Source organism: Bubalus kerabau, chromosome 15, assembly GCF_029407905.1.
Source record: "Bubalus kerabau isolate K-KA32 ecotype Philippines breed swamp buffalo chromosome 15, PCC_UOA_SB_1v2, whole genome shotgun sequence".
NCBI classification, from domain to species: Eukaryota; Metazoa; Chordata; class Mammalia; order Artiodactyla; family Bovidae; genus Bubalus; species Bubalus kerabau.
In genome coordinates, this window is record NC_073638.1 from 65,985,754 (window position 1) to 65,994,839 (window position 9,086).

A 9,086-nucleotide genomic window follows, 5' to 3' on the forward strand; every position below is an offset into this window, starting at 1 on the left:
GTTTACAGATTCACATGTCTCCAGGGGCAGGAAGTAATTACAGATGTCTGAAGCTGGCACTAGGCAATAGGGAGTGGTGAAAGATAGTGGCAGAAGGTAGAATCATTCCTATCTAAAGGCTTCCAAATTTCCCTCTTAAAAACATTCTTCAGGCAAAACAGCAGAAATAAAAACAAAGAAAAACAGCTACACCCTAAATGCAACATGATATCCTTGGTCCGTAGAGTCAAAGCTATGGTTTTTCCAATAGTCATGTATGGATGTGAGAGTTGGACTATAAAGAAAGCTGAGAGCCAAAGAATTGATGTTTTTGAACTGTGGTGTTGGAGAAGACTCTTGAGAGTTCCTTGGACTTCAAGGAGATCAAAGCAGTCAATCCTAAAGGAAATCAGTCCTGAATATTCATTGGAAGGACTGATGTTGAAGCTGAAGCTCCAATACTTTGGCCACCTGATGAGAAGAACTGACTTTTTAGAAAAGACCCTGATGCTGGGAAATATTCCAGGCAGGAGGAGAAGGGGACAACAAAGACTGAGATGGTTGGATGGCATCACCGACTAGATGGACATGAGTTTGAGCAAGCTCTGGGGGTTGGTGATGGACAGGGAAGCCTGAAGGGCTACAGTCCATGGGGTCACAAAGAGTCGGACATGACTGAAACGACTTAGCATGCCTGCATGCACCACCTCACACCCACCTCAAATCATTAGGATAGCTGCTACCAAAAGAAAAGGAAAGGGAAAGGGAAGGAACAGAATGAAACAAAATGAGAAAAGGAAAAAATTTGTTGGCAAGGATGAGAAATTGGACCCCTTGTGCTCTGTTGACAGGAATGTAAAATGGTGTAGGCACTATGGAAATCAATATGACATTCCCTCAGGAAACTAAAAATAAAATTATCAAGGATTCAGCAATTCCACTTCTAGGTGTTGAAAAGAATGGAAAGCAGGATCTCAAATAGATGCTTGCACAGCCATGTTTATAGTAGTCAGTCCTAAAGGAAATCAGTCCTGAATATCCATTGGAAGGTCTGATGCAAAAGCTGAGGCTCCAATACTTTGGCCACCTGGAGCTAGCTCCCTGGAAAAGACCCTGATGGGAAAGACTGAAGACAAAAAGAAAAGGGGATAGCAGAGGATGAAATGGTTAGGTTAGATAGCATCACTGATTCAAAGGACATGAATTTGAGCAAACTCAGGGAGATAGTGAAGGACAGGAAAGCCTGGCTTGCTACAGTCCATGGGGTTGCAAAGAGGAGGACACAGCTTAGTGACTGAACAGCAACATTCCCAATAACTAAAAGATGGAAGAAACTCAAGTATCCATGGATGGATGAATGGATAAGCAAAATGCAGAATATACATACAATGAAATATTACTCAATCTTAAAAAGGATGGAAATTCTTATACATGCCACAATATAGACAAAGCTTGAGGACATTATGTTAAGTGAAATAAGCTAGTCACCAAACGGTAAATGTTGTAAGATTCCACTGACATGAAGCATCTAGAGTTGCAAATTTGTAGAGAAGGAAAGTATATTGGTGGTGGTCAGGGGCTGGGGGAGGAGGGAACGGGGAGTTACTGTTTAGTGGCTATAGTGTTTCAGTTTGGGACGATGAAATGTGGTGGTGGATCCACAACAAAGTGAGGGTACTTAATACCACTGTACTTCACACTAAAATGGAGAAGGCAGTGGCACCCCACTCCAGTACTCTTGCCTAGAAAATCCCATGGACGGAGGAGCCTGGTGGGCTGCAGTCCATGAGGTCGCTAAGAGTCAGACACGACTGAGCGGCTTCACTTTCACTTTTCACTTTCATGCATTAGAGAAGGAAATGGCAACCCACTCCAGTGTTCTTGCCTGGAGAATCTCAGGGACGGGGGAGCCTGGTGGGCTGCCGTCTATGGGGTCGCACAGAGTTGGACATGACTGAAGAGACTTAGCAGCAGCAGCAGCAGCACACTAAAATACAGTTATGATCATTAATTTTATGTTAGATTTGTTTTACTACAATTAAATATAAAATAAAATTTAAAAAATTAAGGAGCCCTAAAATTTTCAGTCATCAAGATAAATAATATTCTAATGCAATATTTTTTATTTTCTAGTATCTTTTCTTTTTAAATTTTTAATTTAATTTGGGACGAGGGCATGTGTGCAGCCTGTGGGCTCTTAGTTCCCTGACCAGGGATAGAACCCATGACACCTGCATTGGAAGTACAGAGCCCTAACCGCTGGACATTCAGGGAAATCTCCTAATGCAGTATTTTAAACAAACAAACAATGCCCAAAAATCCACAAGGAAAAAATTCCAAAATTTAAAAAGAAAACAAGATAGGGGACAATGTCATATCAAATTATATTGGAGTTTGAGGCAAGAGGAAAACTGGCGACTCTGATCCTGAAGGACACACCTCCCTGAGTGCATATGGGAGTCTTAGGGCTAATGGAGCATGGGATACACATTGAAAAAAACTCCTTACATGACCCTGATATTCAGTGTCCCATGTCCCACCCTCCATTCCCAAAAAAACAGAGAAAAGAAAATTTTCAGCATTGACTAGAAGAAGCGGAGATCCAAAGTGGTTAACTTTCACTTATTGGAGGTCCTCGCTGGTTAGCAAACGAATTCATGGTGGAGTGCCTGGGAGCTCAGTAGCCGGAGAAGGGGCATCTGATGCCTCATTCCAGGGCAGTGCTACCTCAGGAACCCTGTGACCCCAGCTTTGAGGTGCTCGGTCGGACACCATGCCTACACGTGTGTGGCCAGATCTTTTGGACATGTTGTCCACCAGCTCCAGGCTGATTTTAAAATGTGTTTCAGATCGCACCACCCAGAACCCTGTACCCCTTGCCAACTCCCTTGGGAGTTACAGGTGGGGAGGCAACATCGGACAAGTTTCTGCAGCAACACCTGGGGTTTAGGAACCACAATTAGCAATGCAAATGCCAGGGAGTGTCAGCTGATTTATTTAATGGAGCCCTTGGCATGGTCCTCTTGCCCCACTCAGTTCATCAGTCATCCCCTCGTCAACCCTGCGAGCTGGGCTCATGGGCTGCATGTGCTAACCCAGCTCAATTACCATTGTCTCAGGGTTCTGGATTTACAGAGGCTTATTCTTAATATTTGGACCCCAGTGATTACAGTCATGAGATCCTGTGAGTAGCCTGGCAGGCTCTCACCTTCTCTTTCTCTGCAATTTTATGTTTTCTTTACCAAGGGTTTTATGTTTTCTTTCTTTACCAATTTTATGTTTTCTTTCTCAGGTTTCAGGGTCTGGCCCCATCTGCCAGTCCCTCCAACCACAATGCTTTCTCACCCTGGGGTCTTTGGAGGTGTGGCTCCTTCCACCTGACTTGCCTTTCCCCTTTCTGCCCTCTCCCTTCCCCAAACACCTGGACTATTCCGGTTGTTCAGTGGTTCTCAGCTGGAAGTGATTTTGTCCTCCTGAGGACATTTGGCAATGTCCAGAGATACTGAGATTATCACAGCCAACATGTTGGGGCTGGTGCTACTAACATCTAGTGAATAGAGGTCATTACTGCTAAAGGTTGTGAGGTGCACAGGACAGCCAGCCCCCGCCCCCAGAAAGAAATGATTATCTGGCCCCTATGTCAACAGTCCTGAGGTTGAGAAACACAGCCCAGCTAACCAGACTGATCAGCTATAGGTCAAGCATCATCTCCTCCAACAAAAAAGCCATGTTTGACCAAATTTCCCTGCCATCTTCACCCCACCTCCAACCCCACCCCCCAAAATGTACATCTGACCGTGCCATATTTAGGGCGTACCTCTTCTTTCTTCTAGAGTACTTACCCTAATTTGTCAGTGAATTTTTGTGCTTTTGTTTGATTAATGTCTGCTCTCAGGCTCCAAGCTGCACAAGCTCAGACACCTTGTCTAGGCTCACTCACCTTTTCATCCCCAAAGCAGAGCAGGTGACCTGATACACAGTAGGTTCTAATGAGATCTATTGGATGAACTAATGGATACATACTCCTTCCATATTCCCAGTGAAGGGCCCTTCAAGTGCAAGGCAGTCCTTAGGACCTGTGCACTGAAACAGCTGGGAAAGCCTGTATGTAGCACTGATCGCTGAGAATGAGGGGTGAACAGATCCTGATTAAGCCTCTCCCTGTGCCTGACCCCCTCTCTTATTCTGCCTCTCCCTTTTTCTCTTGCCTTTTCCCTCCCAATAGACAAGTATTTATTGAGCATCTATGAATATCAGGAACTATTAGGTATTACATATACAGCAATGAACAAGACACACACAGAACGTGACCTCGTGGATCATTAGTCTTCTGAGAAGACAGCTGTTAAACAAGTTTCCACAAGTGTGATGAATATCCCAAAGGAGCAGAAAATGGGGCTATGAGTATCTGTGCCAGGAGAATCTGAACTGGGTGGGAAGAATGAGGGAAGGATTCCCTTTTCTTCTTCCATCTTCTCCCAGTCTTCCTATCAGACCTCTATTCCTATCCCTGGGCTGGGATTAATGTGAATAATATGTTAAATTATAAACTTTGGAAACTATCTCTAAAGTGTGTAGACATAGCACAAGACAACTGCTGGGGGTAAATAGATGTTACAGCTTTTTGTATTTACTTTCACTTCACCCTTGCTTGAGTTTTAATTTGAAAGTCTATCTGATAATGTGCTTAATTGTCTTTGATTGAGTCTCTGGAAATAGACTATGAAATATAAAGCTGTGTGCAAGTTTGTTGGGGAGTGGTCTCAGGTGATACACCCCGGGGAACTGACTTGAGTGCACGTGTGACAGAGGCTGCAGCCATGGTACAGGGAGCTCTGGAGCTGGGGAGACCCTCAGAGGGGTTCTGAATTAAGGCAAAGGAGTTGCGTTTTTGCAACCCTCTCAGTCACTGGCTGCCAGCTGCACCCTGGAAGGGCATGACCTTGGATGAGCAGTTTCCTTCAGCCAAGGGCAGTTTCCAGAGAGGAATGCAGCTGTAAGCCTTCAGCAACTGATCTGCCTTCTTCTAGGAACTTCTAGAAGCTGGAGGAATAAGCTCTAAAGAGGGGTTCTGGGCAGATCACCCCAGTACCCACTATAGGAATCTGATCATACAGCAGGGCATGTGAGTTTCATACAGACACACATATACTCATGCTTAAGGGATTCTGTGTCCCCAGACTGTGTGTTATACTGATAGGGTTACACCACTCAGAAAGTTTGAACACCACCACTTTAGAGTAGAGGTACCCAGTCGACAAAATGACCCATCTTTATCAGTTTCCCTCTACACTTCCATTTCTGTTACGGGTCCTATGTTTCAAGAAGTGAGTGAAGTCGCTCAGTCGTGTCCGACTCTTTGTGACCTCATGGACTGTAGCCCGCCAGGCTCCTCTGTCTAAGGGATTTTCCAGGCAAGAATACTGGACTGGGTTGCCATTTCCTTCTTCAGGGGATCTTCCTGACCCAGGGATCAAAGCCAGGTCTCCAACACTGCAGGCAAACTCTTTACCATCTGAGCTACCAGGGAAGCCCATGTTTCAAGAAAGCTCCTCCCAAACTACTGTGTGAGGTAATGCATGTATTTCTCCATTTTGAAAGTAATGAAAGACAGAAAGAACTCTGGGTGATAGAAACCAAGAAAGGGAACCCCAAAAGCACGCTGATTTGGACTCTGATATGGGTCACAAAGAGTCGGACACGACTGAGCGACTGATCTGATCTGATGATTAAATTTTAGCTACTACAATGGTTAAGAGTCTGCATTTGAGCCCAGTATCTGGGTTCAGATACCAGTTCTTCTGCTTGCTCTGTGAACTTGAGTAAGTCAGTTAACTTGCCTCATTCCTGTTTCCTCATCTACAAAGCAAGAATAACAAAGCACTTACTTCATGGGATTATTATGAGGATTAAATGAACTAAGGCACTCAAAGTGTTTAGGATAAAGTCTAAACATAGTAAACCCTCAACAGATGTTACTCAATATCGTTAACCTGCATGGTATTTTTTCCCAGGGAAATGGAAGATTTTGGCTTTTGAAACTATTGAGGAGGCCCTTGTATCAGTTAAAGTTAAGCTCAACTGTGACAAAAAAACCAAAGTAAGAGGTAGAATTTTTTTTTTTTAATTTCCCCCTTAAGATATGCATTGTCACCTAGTATGGCAACTACAGAGTTTGCAGGCCTAGAATTCTTCTAGCTGTTGCTCGTTTATCTTCAACATGAAGCTCTTACCTCATAGTCCATATGGCTGCTCCAGCCTCAACCATCACATCTACATTCCAAGCCAAGGAGAAGGGCACACCCCCTACTTTTAAGAACGTTTCATGGAAGTTGTACATTGACTTTTGCATCTATCCTATGGGCCAGAACTTAACTTCATGGCCAGCCTTAGCTGCAAGGGAGTCTGGGAAACATAGTCTTGTTCTGGGTAGCTGCATGTTCAGCTAAAATATGGAGAGCGGTCTTCTGCTTAGGAAGAAGGAGAGAATAGATATCGGAGTCTCTGCCAAATGTCCCAATTTTGCTGTTAACATTGGAAGGGGAGTAGGCGCAGACCATTAACTTCAACATTTCACTTATAATTAATGGTGAGTCCAGGACACACAGAAGTACTCTTTCCTTTGATCTGAAGTTGACCACTGTGATCCCTCAGAGCCCAGGAATAGATTCTGACTGAGTCACCAATTGAAGGGTGTCTCCTCTCCTTGCCCTACAGGGAGCCTCTCTCTTTGGGACCCCTTTCTAATCACACAGAAGCCCCACACCCATGGGCCCCTGGATCCCTAACTCCTTCTGCTGTCCTCCTCATCCCAGCTTTTCCCTTCCATGGCCTGTAAGCTGACTTCCAGTGTTGTGTTGTGTTTTTCTCCCAGGCTGGAGAGGGAGAGGACTTAGGATAGTGGGGAGGTAAACCTGACCCCGGGGACTGCCTCCTACAGCCACTCCTGTTGTTATTCAAGGTTGCCACAGTCTCTTATCCACCTGTAGGTCCTTTTGACAGAAGTCCCCTCTCATTAGCCTTCCTGCTGTGTGCCCACCTCAGAAGGAGAAGCTCCCACCTCAGCTCTGTCCTGGAACAGGTTCCCCACACCCAACTTCAGTGACCACTGAGGACTCCAGCTGAGAGTTGAGCATATGGTGAATTTGATGTAGCCAGGTGAAGAGTGGAAAGGCTTTCCAGGCAGAGGGCATAGGACATGCAAAGGTCAGGCTGTAGGGCCAACATAACATTCCAGGCATATGCCCTATAGGTATTGGCTCTAGTGTAGCAATCTAATATACACTTAGTAAACACTGTGCAGCAGATAAACCCATTTTCCTCCTGCAGTACCTGAAAAAAACTTTCCAATCTCTGTTGATTTGTTGGTCAGGTTCTTCTTATCTTTTTCAGCTGTTGTCCTGGCTCATATTTTCACCTCCTCCCCACCTCCCTAGATCTTTATGGAAAATGTTTCTTTTCACCAGCAGACATTTTTTGTCATGTTCCTGAGACTCTGTCTTGTTTTCACTCCTTGGAAGCTGAATGGATGTTGTACAGTGGGGGCTTCTGCTGAGATGTTGGGTGAATGAAAGCAGCCATCTTAAGTGAGCAGGGTTTTTCAGGGACTTTGACCGATTTTAGAAAGACTGAGCCCATCTGCTTCCTCCATCCTTCTCAAACATGGTTTCCAGGGAGCTCTGGTGTCAGCTTAGCTCATTAACAGAGATTTGCCTTCTATTGGTCCCCCAATTTCAGTTGCCAGGACACCTGGGAGGGAGAGAGAGTTATTTGTGTCTTCAGTCCCTCCAGCTTCGTGTTGCTACGGCTTCTCCACACCTCTGAACTTCTCCAGTTCCCCTTCTCAACTTACTCCAGTCTCCTCTCCCTCCTCCTGCCTTCCCCATCCCCACACACCTTGTAACCTATACTCAGAAAATTAAGTGTTGCAGGCTTCAGTAGAAACAGGAATTTCTAAGGGTGGGATTTTACTATCAGAGTTACAGGTGATCTTTCCAAGCATTTTCTGGGCCAGTGGTCTTCTCAGAGGGCTTCCCTGGTGGCTCAGATGGTAAAGAATCTGCCTGCAATGCAGGAGACCCAGGTTCAATGGTTCGATCCCTGGGTTGAAAAGATCTCCTGGAGAAGGTAATGGCTACTCACTCCAGTAGTCTTGCCTGAAGAATTCCATGGACAGAGGAGCCTGGTGGGCTACAGTCCTCAGAAACCCCAGAAATCATAGCAGCCTGTTAAAAAGGTGGTACTCTATAGAGTCAGGAACATGGGCTCTGCCCTCAGACAAACCTGAGTTCCAACCTGTGCTCTGCTGTTTCCTGGATGGGTATTCTCAAACAAGTGACTAAAACTCTGTAAGCTTCTGTATTCTTGTCTGGAAAGCAGGGATGATAAAAGTTCTGCATCAGTAAGATATAGGTGGTTGAGATGAGAACATATATGCAAAGTGCTTGGCATGGAAACCATTATTATAGCACCTCTTGCCAGCTTCTTGGCAGCTTTTGCTCATACATTGATTCATTTAACAAATGTTGAATGCCTGCTGTGCATCAGATGCTATACTAGGCCCTGAGGACACAAGAGTGAATATGATAAAGTGACCATCAATTGTGATCACATGATCACAATGCATGAAGACACTGGGAACAGGCATCTTTGCCTCTGTGGCTAAACTGCTTCTAAGGGGTAGTACCCCTATTCTGTGCATAAGCAGAAGGTTTGCCATCAGTCACTCTCCCAGTCTGACCTGGCTTCCTCCTGAGAGTTTCAACATTTTATTAAATAGATTTGGGATTTAAGAAAAGCATCCTAAATAAGTTCAATTGGGTAGAACCACTGATTCCTGTGTTCTTGGGTGTCTTGTAAAATTGAGGAACACGCTTCTTGGAATTCAGGAAAATGCAGGATGATCATTTAGGCAGAAGAATCTCTGATCTAACTGAATGTATATTCACCTGGCATAACCATAACTAAATACATTTAAAAATTATTCTTGCATTTTATGATTATAATATCATATACGCTCATGTTAGAAAGGCTGAAAAATGCAGAAGACAAAGAAAAATGTATAAAATGATTTGTACTAACATTGATTTAATGCAATGTTCTCAAAG